Genomic DNA, 12102 nt, shown 5'->3' with positions numbered 1-12102 from the left:
AATTCACTAATATTTACCATATTCATCACCTTGTAACTGTCTTTCTGGCACTACAATACTATTTGGTATTATCACATGTTTGTAATATACCTTTGCTTCCAATTTTTGGGGTGCAGGTTCATCATCACTATCCTCAGAAGTTTCTTCTTCATTGGAGCTTTCTTGTTTGGATACCGATTTAGAAATGGGTTTGGAAACATGTTTATGACACTTGAAAAAAAATTAAAACACTTCTTGAACACAATTATTTTCATCTATAATTCAGAAATATAGAAAATAAGTTGAACCAACCAATTGTCACATTTGGAAACTAACATTGTTTTCATATAAAAAGCATCTCATATAAGTATATGTCCCATATAAGAAACAAACATTATTTTAATAAATAAATGACCTGTCTTTTGAGAAAAACATTCTTAAAACTAAACCATCAAACAAGTTACAGAACATGACCAATAATGAGAGCTAAACATTTACCATATCTTAAACTGCATGTTTTATATCATCAAAAATGAAAATACCGTTCAGTTTTAAAAAATACAATTTCAACTACACCCCATAAAGTCATTTCAAATAGGAACTAACTTAACTATAAACAATTAGCAAAGTGTACTTAATTTTTTAATAATATTTATTTAAAAAAACATGCATTTAGGTATGACAAAAACAAAAAAGGAGTTGTGTACATAAATAAGAGTTGTCAACGAATACTTTTTGACAATTGAACTAGTAGTAGCTCACATAAATAGATGCTTTGATATCTATTAGGAATTACAAAGAAAAAATTATTTGAAAAAAAAAATGCTACACTCTTGAGGAACAAAATCAAATAATCTACATATGCAAATAGTTCAATGCATGCAACTATGAGAGTGATACTTCAAAAGCATCAAATGCTTGCTAAATAGACATGGCATTCTACCTAGGATTTTTTAAAATTCCAAGATAAAAACAACTTGAAGCAAACTAGTATGTTAATTAGCATTATCCTCATTGCAAAGAGATTAAGCAATCTACCTTTTGTATAGTATCCTCTTCAGACTCTTCACTATCTGATTCTTTAGAGCTTGTGTCTTTCTTTTGGGGGGCTTTCACTGGGACAAAAGCATTATGTAAATGCAAAATACAATAAAATTGTTATACAAAATATATTAACAAGAAACTTGAATTTCATACAAGAGAAACTAGTTAATATTATCACATAGAGAATGGACTTCATTAGAAACAACATCAAGAAAAAAGTGGCATTTTAATTTAAAAAGAGATTTTAGGCACACCATAAACCCTAAACAAGAGCTTAACTACTTGACCACATCTGTTATTTTATTATGAATACATAACAAGTTAATAGGATAATTAAACATTTGAGGTCAAGAAACTGGGTATTAAAAAGCTATATTCCCCGGTCAAAAAATATTTAAATAGAATTTCCCTTAGAGAGATAATTGAAGTGCATTTAAAAGCTCTATTAACAATTCAATAGGATATTAAATAACCTTAAATGAAAACTGTGATATCTTTGTCAAAGAACTGCAATTGGCAAAAGGACCAAATAAGTAATAAGAAATCAAGAAACTTTATGAATAATGAGCCTATTTAGATGTAGAGAAAATCCTTCATGTTCACATGGACAACCTTTGATTGTAGTCATATTTTATGGCAAAAATATCAAATATGTAACATGTATCACATAATGGCATACATAAAGGATCACAAGATTGTGTGCTTCAAAGAAAAAGTACATTGTTTTTTAAATGCATACAGAAAAAGAATACATCAAACACAATGAAATATAATGCTATCTAGAATTGCCTCAACTTCAAACAGGGTACGCCTCTATACCTTTTTCATTCAGATTCTTCAGAACTACTGCTATCCTTCTTTTTTGGAATGGCTTTAACTGGTATTGAAGCATTTTGTGAAACAAAATGATTAGCAACTTTTTTTAAAACATCAATTAACAAAAAATAATATTAACAAGTGAGAAATTATAAAAATATGAACTGGCATCATGGATTTTATCAGTCAAACAAATTAGGATGTTATACCTTCTTAGTGCCTAAAATAAGGGTGTCAATTTTTTCTAGAAAGATCATCCACAAAATAATCTATACATCCTTGAAAGATCATCCACCTACACCAAAATTCAGAAACAATAGAAGATTGTAAGCAACAAAAATACTAAAAAGCATGGTCACAACTCCCACACAAGTAGCAATATTAAAACTCATAGACCAAAATAATACCTTGTCATCTCTTAGCAATGCATGGCAACCTGAATGTTCCTTCTCCAACAGTTGACTCTCATACTGAGATAGTAATTCATTTTGTACTTAAGACCTTTTTCTCTACAAGAATTATGCAGGAGAGTCACAGTAAAAACAGAGTTAAAATAAAATAGAGCACACTGAAATAACAGAGACAATCATCAAATCTGCTATAGCATAATTACATTGATTCAACATATAAAAATACAAACATGGAACTATGTAGATACACACCAATATTACAAACATGCCTCTATATATAACCATAGTGAGGCGGTTGAGTGACTTGCAGGCATGGCAAGTAAGGATAAAATAGAATTTGATTTTCTGCAGATAAATACAAATCAGATTTGTCAAGCTAGACATGCATTAGATTTTATGCACTAGCAGTGGGAACAAGCCGGTAGACAAAGCATGTGAGAAGTTAATTCCAACAGTACATCAGTCCACAGTGTTTCATTATGTGGAAAGATAGAATCCATTGCTTTCAATGATAAAATCTTATATAGCTCTATCCTACTTCCAATTTCCCAAAGTTTTGTACAACTTAAGCTATGAAAAATATTTTCTTAAGAGCAAATATAAACACATAATAACATTTGTTCCAATTTTATTATATTTCCTTACATACAAAGAATCTAATATTTTCAATATGAGTGCACGCTAAAATCCCAAGACGTGCAATTTTAGAAACCCATATCAAAATATACAGCTCTCATTTTCTCACTAGTTTCATGGAACTCTCAAGGGTGCTATAGCATTGTTGACATTGTTAAATTGAATAAGCCAAAGGTAGGGAAATTCCATCAAAGTAACTGAACAATTTGGTTATTCGATGAGAATTAGAAAATTTTACATGTATATTATTACTAATTTTGTGCATTACATGTTCAATATCTGCATGAGGAAAGGAAAAAAGGGATGATGTAATTGTAGTATCTTACAACCTCTACCCCTCAATGATTATTAGATAGGTTCAAGAGATACTAACCAGTGTCAGATGCCAAATAGATGATCACCATAGCAACATCCCATTTTTCTCCTTCTTTATAAAGAGGTTGGTTTTTTCGAAGATCACCTAGGAGTTCCTTGGGTGAAAGTATGTCCATTCTAGGAGTACCTTCAATTGGACCAGGTGCAATACCATTTACATGTATTCCACAGTCTATCCCCCACTCTAAAGCCATAGATCTTGTAAGACTATCAACAGCTGCCTGTAAACAAAACAAAACTTTGCTAGATAACTTGTTTAAATTATCATGTAAGTAAAACGACTCTCATGTTTATGCCAAAACATTTAAATTTATTAAATAGTTAATTCAAATCTTAATCCAAGAAGAATATAATAATTAAAAATGAACCTTTGCAGCAGAGACATGAATTTGATACCATAAAGCTGAGTACTGTATTGTAGCACTTAAGTTTAAAATAACACCAGCTTCTAAAGGAGGCTTTCCAATTCCACCTTCCCTCAAATACTTCAATGCTTCCTAACTCATTATAAATGTGCCAATAGAATCAATATCCGGTACCACAACCACATGTAATTTAGCTAACTTCAAGCCAAAGTTAGGCGAAAAAGCTAAAACATCTGAAAAGAGTTGACAAAAACTTAGCACTTCCTCCATCGACATACTTCATAATAAACTAAAAAGTATGAATCAACTACACCCTTCAAAAAAAATTCCTTAAGAAATTATGCTTCAATAGAGAGATCAATTCAAACATCCAAGTGACTTGGCACTATTCCTCAGAACATCAATGTCAAAGCCATGCATCGAATTCATCAGTGATTTTCTCTAGAAGCTTGACCCAAAACTCCTTGTGCAAATCAGCACAAACTGATTTTCCACTTGCACTTCAATAGATCACTTAACCTCATTAGGAAACTAGATTAAATTTCTTTCCCCATCATTTTCCACAACATAGCTAATCAACAACATGCGTGTTTAGACAATGGCAAATACTCAAGTTGTAGTCTCCATATGTGTGCTCCCACGAAGCACTCAGTCATTTCTCATCCATAGGTTTCAATACCCTCATTAGATCATCTGTGTTTGAGATAATAATTGTGAAATACTGTAATGCACAATAATTAATAAATATTGTACAGATTATGGAAAAACTTAATAAATTTATTGTGCTACTCTTTGTTTGAAGGAATTACATCTGGGGTTTATAGCCACTTTATAAGTTGTCATCATACAAAGGACTTAAATTGGATCCTCCATGGCGTGGATCACAAGGCACATTCCAATTGACCAAGAAGATTATGCCTACGATATTGTCGTCTCCCATGAGAAAGAAGACAATGGAAACTGCGGGCAGAACAAGTAAATAGAAATCACCCTCAAAAAAGAAATCATCAAGTTCCAAAGGAAGCTTAAATATCAATATAGTTTAGCATTACCAAATGAACTTCAAGATAAAATCTCAAAAGAAAACAGTCAAACCAGACCTTGTGTATAGCAAGAAAAGAAAATTATATTAATGTCCACAAGGGACTAAAGATAGCAACAGTTAAACAAAAGTTGTAGGAAGATGAAAATAAAGCACCATGCCCCTAACTCATAGAAGTTAAGGATGAATAGAGCCCCTATGTTTATTTGAAATTAAGGAATAATAATGGCTAGAATGAACAAAGCTACCATGCCTAGAGATAACTAGGAAAGGTCCTATGAACAAGATAATACAGAACCATGGAAAAGTTTTTCACCCATTTTGAAGCTTTGTCTTCATCTGCAATTTGTTGTGATAAGTTTTCTACCAATTGTTTGTCTTGTTTGTTTATTTCTTTTGTCAATTCCAACAGATAATTTGTTGTTTCTAAACATTTAACTAAATGAGCAGTAATTGGTAAGAGTTGATTAATATAGGAAAGTGTAAAAATATGTGTTTGATGTTCACTAGGGTTCACAGATCAAAAATCATTTTATAGCCTCTTCTCAATCATATTCTGCTACACCTACAGTAAACAAAAACATTAGTGAGCTACACTTTATTGCTTGATACTAATCTGCCTAACCTATGTTGGTACTAATCACATTTTTGGTTGGTTGTAAGCAAAATGTTTGAGCCATATGCATTCAGTTTATGCCCTATTTCAAATGTTAATGAAGGGTTTTAGATGTAAAAATTTGAAAGAACAAGGATTACACAAAATGCTTGAGCCATATGCATTCAATTTACACCCATTTTTAAATATCAATGAAGGATTTTAGATTTAAAAAGTTGAAAGAACCAAGGATTTTCTTTAATAAAGAGAGAGCATGCATGAAAAGGGGCACCGAACTATCTAGATTATAGGAAGATCTCCCCACTACTTCTCATTTCCAATTATCATTCAAACTCTTCAACTGATGCAAAATCTACAATGAAGACTTTTATTAGGGTTTCTTTCAATACAGAGTCCAAACATAAAACATAACATATATTGCAAGAGGATATGAACTTTAATATTAAGCCTATTATTTAACTAGTTCTTATATGTGCAAATACCTTCAATAATTTAGAAATGAGCTTGACAAATGTTTCAATTATTATGATTCCTAGGCTAAAGAGAATAACGAAGTCATTATGGAGGAACCGCTGAAAGCATCCAACCTCTTCCCACTTCACAGTTATGGCATGAAATCTCATGAGAAAAAATAGTCAAAATCTTGAAATCACCAGAGTTCATCCTCCCACAAAATCACCAAATGTAATGAAAACTTTATTAAACTCAAATGCGCACTCAAGCATCTTTATCAAACTTTTAGCTTTGGATATTTTCAACTTGGGCAAACTCATGTTGTTGGTCGAAATTTTGACCAAAGCGGGAATTTCTTTTCTTTTTTTGCGACCAACATAGGAATGAAAACAAAAAATAAGGAGGATTCATAGCTTTGGTAGAAAAATGGGTGCAAATGTACTAGTGAGTAGAATACTTGTTGAATGTGTGTAAGTGATCCAAGAGATCATTGGATGCATAGTATGAATTTTGGTTACAAGATCTAAAGGAGAAAAAGTTTGGTTGATAGGATAGAGAGAGAGGAAGGAAATATATTTTAGTTCTATTATTCTACAAGGAATAATATAGAGATCATTTGGATAGTGGGTTCTTTGATCTTAGCCTTGAAGTTGTCCGGGCAATGGGTCCAGTTGTCTTCCACAACTCCTAACAGGGTTGGGATCTCCTAAGAGGGATTCAAAGTTTCCTAACATGGAATCATCTATATTGAATGTTGTAACAAACTCCTAACAGGGTCTATCCTCTAACAAGAAATATCTATATTAGTACATCATCTTGTGGGTACCATGAATAAAATTCTTATGTTTTGAAGGCAATTTTTTTATAGTTATTTCGTTTGATTTTGTTATGTATGACATCAATTTGGGACTTAGCCAATTTTTCCAAATGCTGTTGTCAAGATGTTGTTAGCAATATGGTTAGTTAGATGTCTTGATGGTTGTCATTTATGGAAACATATACTCAACATCTCATTTATGCATATAGAGATAGAAAATTGTCTAAATGATTATTAAAAATAGATAATATTGAGAGGGGGGTCAAGCAGTATTCTACAAACTTTTTCCTACAACTCAATATTGTTAATTACTTTATAACTTGCATATGAAAGTAAAATTTCAATGTTGAATAGTAAATATAACCATACACATAGAGAACTCATAACACCATTGTTTGCTAACTAGGGAAACCCCAACCAAGGGAAAACCCTGGTGGGAATGATACCCACTAGATGATTCACTAAACAATAGAATATGGTTAAGGATATTGACCTTGTTAAGAATATCTAAAATATGTATAGTGTCTTGAGTCCTTGTTAGAGAACTAGGCCTTGTTAGAAGCCTCAAACCTATTAGGATTTGCTACAGTCTTGCTAGTGTATATGAGCAATGTTAGTATGCTAATAGAAACCAAATTTAAATAAAGCTTCTACAAACTAAAAAAAATTCATAAACTTCAAGATAGACTAAGATGAGCTCTCAATTGAGAATATGAGCCATTAATGGACTCTCTCAATAAGAAGCTCTCTTGTTGAGTAGCTTTATCTAAATGGATAGGATGTATGCTCAATATGCTTCCAAAGGCTTCAATGGATGATTGTGGATTTTTGGTGTGGATAGATGGCTTTAGTATGGATTTGGCTCTCAAAATAGCATTATAACTTTACTTCATGGATTGTGTTATTTTACAAAGGGGAAGGATCTAATTTATAGGCAAGAGGCTTGAGGGATTGAGGGCTAAGATGCAAGGATGGGAAAAAGCTTATGGAGGGCTCAGATTGCATGAGAGGAGAGCACATGGATTGTGCTTCCTTATAGCCAATCAAGGAGTGACACATGTCACATGGTGAGAGGATGGAGAAAAGGGGAAGGATGAGTCAACAAAGGAGGCTCAAGGGATAAAATCTTCATAAAGACCCTCATAATGACTTGTAAGAGCAATAAAAGGGCTTGTAAGAGTCATTTATGACCTAGTGGACTTCATAAAGTTTTATGGTTGAGATATTTTTAGGGTGATGAGAGAAAATTTGACTTGGACTTGATTAGGAAGGTTTTAAGCTTGCTTAGGCTTGTGCAAATGATTAGAGGATGGATTAGGATGGTTTAGGATTAGCTTAGGGATAGGCAAGTGGATGGCATTTAATGAGGGTGGGTGAAGGAGGAGATATTTGTTAACTTTGGCTTGGGTTAGTAAGTTTTAACCCATGTTTAGGGAATATGACAAGGTTAGGAGGGGATTAGGATTAGGTTTAAAGACATCTTCTAGAAGAGTCTAGATTTTGGAGGAGGATAAAGACTTTCTAGAATAGTCTAGAATTTCCTAGGATGAGGATGAAGACTTTCTAGAAGAGTCTAGAACTTCTTAGGATGAGGATAAATTAGATTTTTAGGAAATAAATAAAATTTTATTTATTTCAAGGGTTTGGGTTGAGGAGATATTTATTAAAACTTATTTAATAAACATGAGGATTAATATTTAATTTTAATTAAATATTTTGAGTTGGGATTAGGGGTAGGAAATGATGGGATTAGCCTTTAATCAAAATTAAAGAAGGATTAGAAGATTTTGGAAGAGGTTATTTGTCATAAGGAAATTGGCCATCTTTTGGAAAAAAAATAAATTTTTTATTTTTTTTTAGGATTTTTGGTCAATTTATTAATTAAATAATTAATAAATAAGGAAAAAATGTTTAAATAAGATTTAAACATTTTTGGGAGGGATTCCTTAATTAAATATTTTTAATTAAGATAAAAGGATTTAATGGCATAAAAATTAATTAATTAATTAATTAAATAATTAATTAATTAATAAATGATGATGTCATCGGGAATTTTTCAGAAAATAAAAATACTTTATTTTCTAAAGGATTTTTAGGTGTCTACAGCTAGGAGTTGGTAGATCAATTACAATGTATGCAAGAAGAGCCCACTATCCTAAAATGCAATTATACAATTCAATTTCTTCAAAAAATAATATACATACAATACTTTCTTATTGTTGTAACTCACACTTTCTCTAATCTAACATCAGATTTTGTATCACATAAGGCTCATAGATGGTTCTCACAATATTTTTCATGTCAAATCAAATTAAGAAACTTCTATAATATTTTCACATCACATGCATTCACTTCACAACTCACATTCACATTATCTATGCAACATAAGATCTTTACTTATATCTTCCACATTCACAAATTGTTACTCAGTCAACTTCCATGTCTTCACATGCTTGACATAATATAAAATAATATCCAAATGGTCAGCTTAACATGACTTGGTAATTATTTTGAAACCAAAATCATTCCTAAATCTGTACAACAATATTTTCTACTAAGCTCTGTTTTGCACTATTAAATACCAACACGGTTAAACTTACTGTAACTTGCGCCATATTGATTATACACACATGTGCACTAGTAAACATCATAATGAAGGTGTCACAAAGCTTTCCTCAACTATGCATAATCTAACTCTTTGCACATCATTCATATTATTAAGATCTATTCATTGTGGTCCTACAAACTATCTAATACTTAGACAATTTTCAGTCTCTATATGCATAAATGACATGCTAAGTATATGTTGCCATAGATGAAAACCATCAAGGATGAGTATATGTTGGCATTGATGGCAAAATTTGAAAAAATTGGCTAAGTCTCGAAATGATGTAATGTATAAAAAAATAAAATGAAATAACTACACAAAAATGGCCTTCAAATCATAACAATTTTATTCATGTTTTGGTGGATCATTACATTCCTTATCACTCCTTTACATCGATGCATACATAAGCTCCTCTTACATATACATTTACATCTATACAATTTTCCTCTACATAATAACACAATACTTCCCCTTTGACATCAATGGAAAAGGTGTCAAAAACTATATCAAAAAACTTGCTACATGTTGATCAGCTTGTCATTCTAGATATGCAATCTGCCAAATCAATTTTCAGTTTGTCAAAGCCCTTCTTCTAGTTGCCCTTTACTATATTTGATATACTGATGAGTGCACAAAGTGCATAGGATGCAACTTCAACTATGCTCAAGTCAGTATAGGAAAATTTGTCATAGGAATTCTTTGCTAAAAAACATTTTTCCAATTGCCTCTACAAAATTACAACCTTGGGTGCCAGATATTCTTTGAGAATAGAGATTATTCTTATTACCTTATCCATGTCACATTCAATGCCTCTAATAGCATTGTGGATCTTCTTAATCTCATTCTTAGAATCATCAATTCTGATCTTTGGTTGTTGTAGTCTTATAGCGAGTGACTAAAGCTCACTCATATGGCCTTTGATCTTTGCATCAAAGTCAGATAAGTAAGTGTAAGACATTGCACACTGTCCACAACAACTTCTTACCTTCAGCAATACATTGTCTCAATTCCATGATGTTTCCATCAAGTGCCTTCAAATCATTATGCACATTAGTGTACATTGTGTTGAATAGGGTTGCATCATGATTACTCTATGCTTGCACTGCTACTACTTCAGTTAAGGTTATGAATTCCTCATCAAAGGTCTTCACCAACTCTTTTTCCTTGGTTTGCAAGTCTAGATTAGCTATAGTTGTGGAAACTATCTTCTACATGTGTTCTAAGACTTCAGCCAAAGACTTCATAGATTTGTTTATGTCAAACAATTTTCTCAAAGTGTCCATTAGCTCTTTCTATTCTTCATCATCAAATGGAATATGTACTGATGTTCTAGCTACTAATACTACTAAAGATATAGTAGTCTTTTTCATCTGTTCCTCTACATTCTTCTTTTCCTTAGCCTCTTTCTTCTTCTTCTCTTTTTCTTCTATCTTTTTCTTTTCCTCTTCTTCTTTCTGCTTCTTTTATTCATCTTCTTTTCTTTTCTTTTTTGCATGTTCCTTTCTCTTCTTTTCTTCTTCTTCCTTCTTCCTTTTGTCTTTCTCTTCATCATTAGAACTAGTATAGGTACTAATATTGCCAACAATATCTACCCCATACACTACAAATGGATTTTGCTTTATATCTATAGTTATGTGCATACTATCCACTTGCATGGATTCAGTACCCATAACAATGTGAGGTGGAGATAGTGCTTGTTGTGTCCTTTCTGCCTCTTCCTCTTTACTCGAAAGTGTGTCTACCTGTACATATACTAGACTATCAGCCTTTTCTTGCACACACTCCTTCGGTACCAAGGACATATATTTCACTATAGCCTCCTCTATTTCTTTCCTTAACTCCTCATAATCGCCTCCCATCAAAAGAATTACTATTCTTTTTTTCCTCAGCAAGGGCTCAATACCCTTCAAAATTTTCTCAAATTTGGCTTTTGATCCAACATTACATAACTTATTTATGGATGTGATTCTCATATTCAAATATTCTTCTACCACTCTTCTCTTCCTATTGATCAGCCTATTGTATAGGTATTCAAGAATCTTATTCTAAATGCTATCAAATCTCTTATTCCTAGGAATCATATTTCTTATTATGGCATTCTTTAATTTCCTTCGATCCATACAACTATCCATGCTATAAATTTTATTCAACTAAACAAAATTGTCATCATTTATAATCTAAATGTTTAGATTCTCTACCTTTGGTTTCCATGCCTTCTTGCCTATAGCTATCTTGGCTTCCTATGCATCTTGCTCAATAGTTTTATCTTGATCATCATCATCTAAGCTTTGAGAACTTCTCACTTGCATGGTTTTCCTCCTTTTTCCAGGCCCATTGTTGATTTGCTTTACTCTTTTCTTTTCTTGAGGTGTGGGCTCTTGCTTAACCTTCACCAGTCCCCCTAACTTCCTCAGGTAGTAGGTGCTTATACCTCTAACTGCCTTCTTGCTTGCTCATATATTTCTCTTAAAAGTTGCACTTTTGCAACTACTGCATATGGTACAATGGGAGCTTGGGCACATGGTTGTGCCATCATTACTCCCTCTAAAGGTCTTGCTACCACAATAGGTGTTGTTGCTAACAATTAGGACTATCCATTGGCCTTCATCTCTAGTGCAATTCCCCTTATCTTTTTGAATCCCTTCTTGGTCATGCAAGATTCCTTGAGGATGGAATCCATCTCCTTCTCTACTTTCTTCTTTCTCTCCTTGTTATGGAGCTTAGATTCTACAATCTTTAATCTTTCATCATATGTTCCCCATCTAGGAAATTCTATGTCCATCTTAGACTTGAGTATGATTTGTGCACACCCTTCAATTAGTTTAGCACTAATCTCATGGCCATAGGCTTAATGAACTTCACTCTAGGTATCACTACTTCCATGCAAGTGTTATCAATTTCCACCATGAAGTACAAATTATCCTTATACTTTTGTGCCATA

General features: G+C 32.5%; 1 pseudogene; it reads right to left on the bottom strand.

Moving 5' to 3' along the window:
• Window positions 1-3253: 3253 nt before the first annotated feature.
• LOC149537315 (peroxisomal 2,4-dienoyl-CoA reductase [(3E)-enoyl-CoA-producing] pseudogene) lies at window positions 3254-11694 on the bottom strand (annotated as a pseudogene).
• Between the last annotated feature and the right edge of the window lie 408 nt (window positions 11695-12102).

Source organism: Cupressus sempervirens, chromosome 9 (assembly GCF_028749045.1).
Source record: "Cupressus sempervirens isolate cs-2001-9-10 chromosome 9, ASM2874904v1, whole genome shotgun sequence".
NCBI classification, from domain to species: domain Eukaryota; kingdom Viridiplantae; phylum Streptophyta; class Pinopsida; order Cupressales; family Cupressaceae; genus Cupressus; species Cupressus sempervirens.
This window is presented reverse-complemented; position numbering and strand designations above follow the sequence as displayed.